General features: G+C 36.5%; 1 long non-coding RNA gene across 1 annotated transcript; it reads right to left on the reverse strand.

The window, feature by feature from the left end:
• Window positions 1-234: 234 nt before the first annotated feature.
• Window positions 235-8,318, reverse strand: LOC144762047 (uncharacterized). Its single transcript, XR_013596020.1, has 3 exons — window positions 8,195-8,318; window positions 1,188-1,263; window positions 235-282 (listed from the first exon to the last, which is right to left on the reverse strand). It is a non-coding gene; the product is annotated as an uncharacterized LOC144762047 (long non-coding RNA).
• Window positions 8,319-8,965: the final 647 nt, after the last annotated feature.

The raw sequence follows: 8,965 nt of genomic DNA on the forward strand, positions 1-8,965 counted from the left end.
GAAAGTAATTCACAGACACTAAGAGTAATAGAGATGGAGTGAGTGAACAAGACTGAGAAACTATGAGAACAGAGGGACTGAGAAAAAGAGTGGAAGGAGTTGAGTAAATAGGTAATAGAGAAAGGAATGAGGAAAGTAGCAAAGGCAGGAAACTGAGGATTAAAGAAGTGAAGCAGTGGATCTAATAGTAGGTGAATGTGATAGAAATGTAACGAAAAGAGTACAACTATTTACCTTGTAATTGCTGTTAAATTAATCACATTTTATTTCTATACTTTCAATCTGTGAAAGAGAGAACCAACATTTAAAAAAAAATTAAAATATGTATTTAAAAATTACAAAAGACAAGGGAAAATATTGAAGGACAAATAGTTTTTCAACAACTTTGACACTGACAGAAGCTTCTGCTTCTCCAGGTCCTCTACACAATGCTAAAGATATACATTTTAAACTAACAGTATCTTGATGCAGATGAAGTGAGGACTATCTTAAAACATGGTGCATCTTTTGCATTGCTCTTGTTTCAGAAAAGTGTCGCTTCAGTATGCCAATAACATGTCTCCTATCCAGAGATTTGTTTGAGGTGAGGCCTACTCAGAGTTCAAGATGAGATTTACACTTGTTGAAGTGTACAGAGGAGATAATATCTGTGAAAGTCTACTAATGAAGTGAGTCATGTCCACTGCACTCTTCAACAAAGTAGAAACCTCCTATGTTTCCCTGGACAGACCTAAACTTGATCTGCACAATGTGATTCGTAATGATAGGAAACTCAAGTGATGTAATTGAAATATGTGCAATTTATTTTGCTCATTTCACAATCACATCACTTGTGTTTCCTTTGCTTAGGTATCTCATTGTGCAGATGTAGTCCAGCATATGAAAGATTACGTAGAAGTGCAGCACTGCATACAATAAATTTAACACTTACAGAAAACTCACCTTCTCCATGCCTCCTACACAGTTCTACATATACATCATAAATGCAAACAGTACAGAATTAATTATACATGTTAAATGGTTTATTTTTGCTGTTCTCAGAATGTATCAAAATTCACTAAAAACAGTGACTTGAAGGTATTCATCATGTAACAGCGGGGAAAAAAAAACACAATCAAAATGATTGTGTTTAAAAAACCCATACAACATCAGAAAATAAAATTCAGAACTCCTTAAAGTTAACTTACTTTCCATGACGTCCAAGGATGTCCTATAAACAGCTTACACTCTTTTGTGCTGTTATTACTTTCAGCCCGCCACTTTCTGAAAGAAAAGCTCCATCGTTTTTAAAAACACGTTACATGCAATAAATGACTTCTTGCTCTCTACCACTATTTTCCACAAGGCCAAATCTAGTCAGAGATATTTATAACTCTTGGATTTCTTGTAAGCCAATCCCATCATTTGGCATTTCCGCAACTTTCAGAATTAAAATGTTGAAGATCATTTTCACAATCCTGGAATAATAATATCTTCCCCTTCTTGGTCAGTCATGTTCTACATTTCCTATGACACTGATACTGCTTAATATGAAGCAGACTTACACTACCTCTATGAGTACTACAATTATTTAATTCTCTACATCACTTTTAATCACAAAGCAATGTAAAACAGTAGACAGCATTGCAGACTTACATTCCCTCTACTCCATGTTTTGATTGGCTGCTTCAATTAGCTTATGAAAAGAAACAATTTTTCTGAACTCATTTAAAGTGCACATACATCTCCATAATGTCCAATCCTTTGATTAGAAGTTATGTCTCTGAACTACACTTATCCTCAAGGCCAAATTGTGTAGGAGCCATTAGAACTTCTTGAAATTCCACAGATCATATCCCGAGATTATTTTCCTAAAATTTTGGTTTTAAAAACACCAGGTAAGAGTTTTTAAGGTCATACGGCAATTTTTTTTTGAAAATTAAAACAGAATCATTGCAGAATGACCATCCATTTCTAGACTTTAAATAAGCTGTGTAATGTCCTGATGATATTGAAGGGCCGTCATGATATATAATTGCTGTAGTTACAAAAGTCCTTCCTGATATTGACAACTGCGAAGCTACAAATTTTTTTATTAAAGTTGTCAATTTTGTTCCATCAGGCCTACATCGTTGGAACATTAAAATGACGTACTGGCCATATTTTCGTATAAATAATGTGGACATCATTTCAGATTTACATTGGCTACACTCCATGCTGTGATTAGCAGCGTTTACTAGCTTATTAAAGGAGACTGATTTACTGTCTGGCAAAGTTAAATATATAAATCTTTCTGAGTCTACACTAGTAGTACTTGATACCATACAGTTCTCGCAGTCATGCTGCCATTGATAAGAAAGCCCAAACAGCTGATCTACATCTACACCTTCAGCATGTAATACATCAAGCATATACATTAAAAACTCCTGACAATCTTGCTGAATATTTTGAGAGAATTGTGTTTGCCCTGAACATCTGTCTAACAGGTTTCGAATTTCAGACACACTTTCTATTTTTGTTCTATCTGTGCTACATTTCTCTAACACAGAATTCAACAAACTGCAAAATCTTTGATCAGAATTGACCACAATCTCTTCTTTTACATTTTTTAGAGAAAACAAAACATTCATTACTACATTAGCATAGCAGTTGACACCAGAACTGTTTTCAAACTGAAAACCAACAACATCTTCAACAGAATCCTCTTTGTTTCTGCTTGTAATTTTAGGTTCATTCACTTTTTGTCTTTTTGCTACAACCTCCCCAGTATTGTTCTCATTTCTTCGTTTCCGGCCTACCAGACGTTTCTCAAACAAAGGAAACTGAGGCAAATGTGGCGCATACTCTCTTCTTAACCTATTGTATTCCTTAACACAATCTAGATCTGCACAAATGTTTCTGACATCACACTCAATCAAGTACAATCCCGATAAAGTTCTAACTCGTGACAATGCCACATATGCCATACCCTCCTTGAACACAGAACTGCCAATATTCACCAATGCAGTGTCTACACTTAAACCTTGCGATTTATGAATTGTCACCGCATATGCCAAGCAAACAGGGAACTGCTTACGGCGAACATATAAGTCTTTTACAAGCAAAAATCTAGCAGAACAACGAGCAATTAGCTGTACTTCCTCAATGCCATCAAATTTAATTTTTAAAAATTCAATTCCATCTCTATTTCTGTATTTCACAAAATCAACAACATTACCCATTGATCCATTTACCAGACCTCTTTCAACATGTAAATTCCTTCTTAAAATTATACGGCAGTTCAAGCACACATTCAGAGTCTTTTCAAAACCTGCAGTTTTAGATATAGTCTTCTCTAATGAATCCAATTTTGATTTCAGATTCTCAGACAAAATAATTGTTGATCCCATATGCTGTACTCTATCAATAGCTTCCACTTTCACAATCTCTTGCTTTTCTAAATGCAACATTTTGTTGTTAAATTTGGCACATTCTGCAAGAGTTGGCATCAAACATATTCCAGATTTCTTATCAGTAATTTTCTGAAAAATATTCTCAGGCACAACATCTTGTTCTGGATATAAATTTGACAGTAATCGTGCATGTAAAGCTTCTTTTCCATGCTCGGTCACTTTTCCAATTCTAACATCTTGTAGAATAGTCTTGTAAACTTCATCCTTTGCCTGACGCATATTTTCATGCAGTTCAGCATAATTGAAGTTTAACCATATATTGACGTTGCCAATGCTGCCTAGGCACTTCCTGGTATCTTCATGCGTGAGCATTTTGAACACAGGTTGCCCTTTCACTGGTGTCAGCTGCAGAAGATCTCCGAAAACAATGATGTGTTTGCCACCAAATAACACATCATACTCTGTTTTGAGAACTTCTTGCATCCTCAAATGCACAAAGGCAAGCATGACATTGGAAACCATGCTTACTTCGTCAATGATAAGAAGTTTCATTTTCCTCAAGATTCTTGAAACTTCAAAACAAGCATCTCCAGATAGCTTGTGATATTCTAATTTGTTGTCATGCTCCACTGGCAGCATCAGTAAACGATGTAAAGTAATCCCTTTAATATTATGTGCTGCCAGTCCAGTTGGAGCAGTGACAACACAAGACAGCGATGACTCTGTCCTTTCCTGCAAATAGCATGAAATTGCTTTAATGAGGAAACTTTTTCCAGTTCCCGCTTCTCCACTCACGTACAGTCGGACAGGCTTCAACGACGTACATGAGCACTCTTTCTTATCATGACTTAATCCATGATCAATTTGCATGGTAACTTCGTCATATATTTTCCTCTGCTCAACGTTGAGTTGCCTTTCCAACTCTTCTAAGTTAACCACATCCTCTTGAGCATGTGCCATGGCTCTTTCCACCTCATTCATAGCAGTGGCAGCTTCATTTTCAATAAGAGGTCCTCCTAGTGGATCCTGACTCAATGAAGCAGAACTCTGACTGTCCTGAGAACTGTCTCTGGCAATCTCGGCTGCAATTGTTGCTTCCTGCTCAATTTCCGCATTCAACATTTCTACATATTTGGGAAAAGCAGGACATTCTATGGTCTCCTTGGCGGCATTGAAAGAGTCTTCATAACAGAGGAAATCTCCAAGCAGTTCCTCTTCTGCACGCCAAGGCTTGAAAAGTTGCAAAAGTGCTAAATAGAAAAACTCCTTTTTTTCAGGAGATTCGCCACTCAATTTTCGATGGTTTATCAAGTGGCATTTTCTTTGCTTCACCAGACATCCCTCACTTCCTATTACAGCATACACTCCTTTCTCAGTATCTTCTTTGATGTTCCTCTTGAACATGTAATTTTGCAGAACCTCATACAGACAAACATTCTCGAGGTGACTGCTTCGATTTGGATAATATGTATCCAACATGTTGGTCTTCAAAATGTCGGTACTGTTTGGCTCCTTTTCCGCCAAATACTCAATTTCCCGCACAGGTTTGAGAACTCGATTACGCGTTGCAGCAAGACCAAGACTCGCCCAAACGATACTCCTGGACTTGGCATAGAGACTTGCTGAAGACAACCGGTCAGAACATTCGTACGCTCCGATTTCTCGATGCGACAACATCTTCAGACTGAAACTGTACAACTTCTTGCTGAGGCTCTTTTCATGGGAAATGTCCTCGCACATATCCTTCAATTCTGTCTTCTCTTTTTTGGTGATGTAAGACGTCACATACCGAGCCACAGCCATACAGTTATCAGCCACAAACTGTATATCCATGTTAGCATTCCACATGGACAAAATCACCGGGTTGTAGTCGTTGATGTACTTGGACTCTTCGTTCCTCTTCAAATTGTAAGTGTTTTTAGGTGATTTCTTCATGACATTGTGTCGCAGCGAAGACATCAAACTGTTTACTCTTCCTTTAGAAATCACCGGTCGTGGATAGCCGAAACGACATTTAGTGTAGAACTTGTCCTTGTTTCGGAATTTACGACGGCAGTACTTTCCACATCGATGGCTTTGGAAACGCAGAACTTTTTCTCTTAGGCTTTTCTTCTCCTTTGCGTTTGGAACAGCACACGTAGAATACTGTTGGATGAAACTCATCACTGAGTCATCTGGATCCGTTCCAAATTTAGGTGCATCCTTGATCCACAGCAACATATGTATATGAGGAGCACCTCTTGCTTGGTACTCCTTTCTCCAGAAGAAATCCAACACCTCTCCAAGAGGTGGATTCTTCTTATTCATGATGAAAGACATCATAGCTTCAAATCTATGATTGAAGTACCTACATACATTGACTGGATCCAAAGAGCACAGTTCTCCGGGTGTCTTGAATTCGATGTTTTCTACGTTAGCATTTGCCTCTCGTAGAAATTCAAGTAAGTCTTCCCAGCCATACTCGGCACAGCTCAGAGTGAGGAACCATGTGGGAGTACCTAAGTTCCTCAGCATACATTTTAAATCACCATGACGACGGTACCAGTACTCATTAGTACCACGCTGACACGCCATGAGATTAATCAGGTGAGAATCCAAAATACTATCTTGGACATTCACTTTATCCATAAAATCACTTGCCGAGATGTTTTGCATGTGTATACCACTTTTCAAGATGTGGTTCACTGCATATGACAGTCCAGACAGATCGCTTTCAAACAGGAGATGAAACAAATATGGAATGCATTGTCGAAACCTAGCATCTCCTGCATACAATCGCAAAGTCCGGTATTCAGAAGCAGGAATTTGATGAGGTCGCTCATCATATCTTCCTCCCTGACCTGTTGGAAAAAGCTGTGGGAAACACCGAGCTTCCAAACTTTGCTCCCAAACACTAATGGGACTCCCTTTGGCTTGTTTCATTTGAAACAACTCAATAGCATTCCCCATGACTTCCTTTGAATGCAAAGGATGAACACTATAATGTTCATATATTTCCTCACTAGTAGAGAGTTCTACTTTCTCAATTTGACCAGCACACAAATCGCTATCCTCTTCCTCACTTACTTCCTCTTCTTCAACATATACATTCTTATAGTATTTATTATTTTTTTTCAAATACAATGTTGCCTTTTTAACTTTCCTAACATCTACTAAATCTTGCCATATTTTCTTATTCTTTGTCGGAACCCCATTAACTAAGATAACCAGAGGTTCCTCTTCCACTTTTTCTACTCCAATTGTGTTAATGTTTTTCTTCAAATCTAGAGGCAAATAAACAACTCTTCCCTTTAATCCTCTCTGTAAATCTGATGGAGGCAATTTCCCTGTCTTTGGCTCCATTCTTACAATAGCCTGAAAGGGATGGATACTTTGAATCAAAATAGATTCATAAGTATTTAAGTCCTTCAATTCAGAAGGAATCTCAACCAATTCCAGATTATTATGAACTGCTCTAGCAGGCATCTGGTTTTGTTTTAATTTGTTACAACAATAAGTACACACACGTTGATCCAATCCCAAATCAAAACAATTTTCTACCATCAAGTATGTTGCAAAATCCTTCCATTCACTATTATTTTCCCTTTCACTTTTTGCATATAAATCCACTAACTTAGTCTGATTCTTATAATAAGTGCGTCGACAACACACACAAGTGAAATTAGGCCTCTCACTTGATTTCATGTCAAACGTCGCAATTTCCCTCTGGAAATTATCTGTACTGGAAACATGTACAGTATCTTCCAAATGACCCTCTATTTCTTGCTCAATTTCAACATTCTCCTCTTTACTTCCAAAGTAACAAAACTCAATTTCTTCACATATATTCCTCACATCTATTTCAGAACCATGCAGAAGAGCAGCACATAATTGTTTCAGCATAATTGCTGGACTCTTAGCATAATACAACAGTCTAACTAACTTCCTCACTTTGTTATGATGCACTGCTAGCATCCTGAAATGATGAAAAACACTCTGGCATACTCTCCTGGAAAGACAAGCCAGTGAATGACCATGCAAACCTGTCACTTCTCTCACTCTGCAAGGATCTAATTCTTGCAACAACCTCATTTTCTGCTTCAAACTTTTCTTGTTAAATGACCGTACAAAATCACAAAGCAAATTGATAGAATCCTGTCGCACACTGCAAATACTACTACACTTCCAGGTGTACACAGGACCCTTAGCACGTCTTCCTAAAACCTCATTACCTAACAACTCTTCTGCCTCTGTTGTCACAAGTTTTTCTTTTTCAACTGGACAACCATCTTTCACTTCATAAGCACGACCACTGATGTCAACTGCATGCACCAAATCATTATCCTGGAAATAACTCTCTTCATTAAAAAATGCCTCACAGCTTGAACTATGTATCCATTCTCCAGAAAAAACTTCACAAAAATTACTACGATTAACTATTCTCTTCCATCTACTATTTCTTTTGAAATCAAAAATTGCCTTGTTTAGCTTCCTAATTCTATTGATTATCAAAATAAATAACTTACGTTTAATTTCAAAAGCCTGATCAATAACTTTCTCAACTTTTTTTTTTCTCCTATAAAAAACTAATTTCTGTTGACCTTTCTTAATATTTTTTAACAAATTGCCAATTATCCTGTTACGGAACATTCGTTTACGAATCTCCGTAAACTGTTGTTTCCTTCTACTATCATGCACAGATTTATCTCTTGCTCTAGCAGTAACATTTTCATTTGTCCTTTTCTTTCCATTTGATTTACTTGTGTTGTTATGGATTGAAACATTTTCTGTACTAATATTTTTTTTATTTGAAATATTTTTTATGAAATATTTAGAGCTCTTACCCGGTGCTTTCTTCATCGCTTGAGAAATCTTTTTGTTAGAGGACTGCTGCATTTTTTTTTTCTCCTGCTGTCTTTGACGTTTTGCAGCCTTCATCTCTCTTATTTTTGTAGGCATAGTTGAATCTGAGGAAAAATATAATAAAAATGTTAATAAAAAAATATTATCAAACAGTAAATCAGTAATAGTGATCAAAAACATAACACACTACTTGACATTTTAAATAGAAGATTTTTTAGTCCTTGCAAATTTACAATACAGAAGTAGCAGAAAAGAAATGAGATTTATATTTATGTTACCTATGCTATTTTATATGTGAATCTGATCTAATTTTATGAGCATATTTTAATATTTTATTGAAGACACTACACATAACCTGTTTTTGAAGGTGTCTTTATTTTTAAATTAAACGGTTTACCTTTTTACTTTTTATTCATTATAAATTTTAAAAATAAATGTTTATAATTCCAAAGGCTCAAGCAGGTCATCTTCCCATCCTATATCATATAATTCGGACAAATCTGCATCCTCATCACGCTCTTCTTCATCCTCAGGATTTAAATCATCCAATGGATCAACATCCACTGATGTTTCAATTACAAGTTCAATGATGAGGTCAAAATCAACTGATTGCAGATTGTCGCTCATGTTGAGGTTGTCTTTATCTTTAAAGAAAGACAACAACAATGAGATGTTGCAGAGTAAGAGACAAATCTCACAGATTATAATAGTAAAATTATTTAACAAGAGTAACATTTTGCAGCTATTATTTA

The sequence above is a fragment of the Lissotriton helveticus genome, chromosome 6 (assembly GCF_964261635.1).
Source record: "Lissotriton helveticus chromosome 6, aLisHel1.1, whole genome shotgun sequence".
NCBI classification, from domain to species: Eukaryota; Metazoa; Chordata; class Amphibia; order Caudata; family Salamandridae; genus Lissotriton; species Lissotriton helveticus.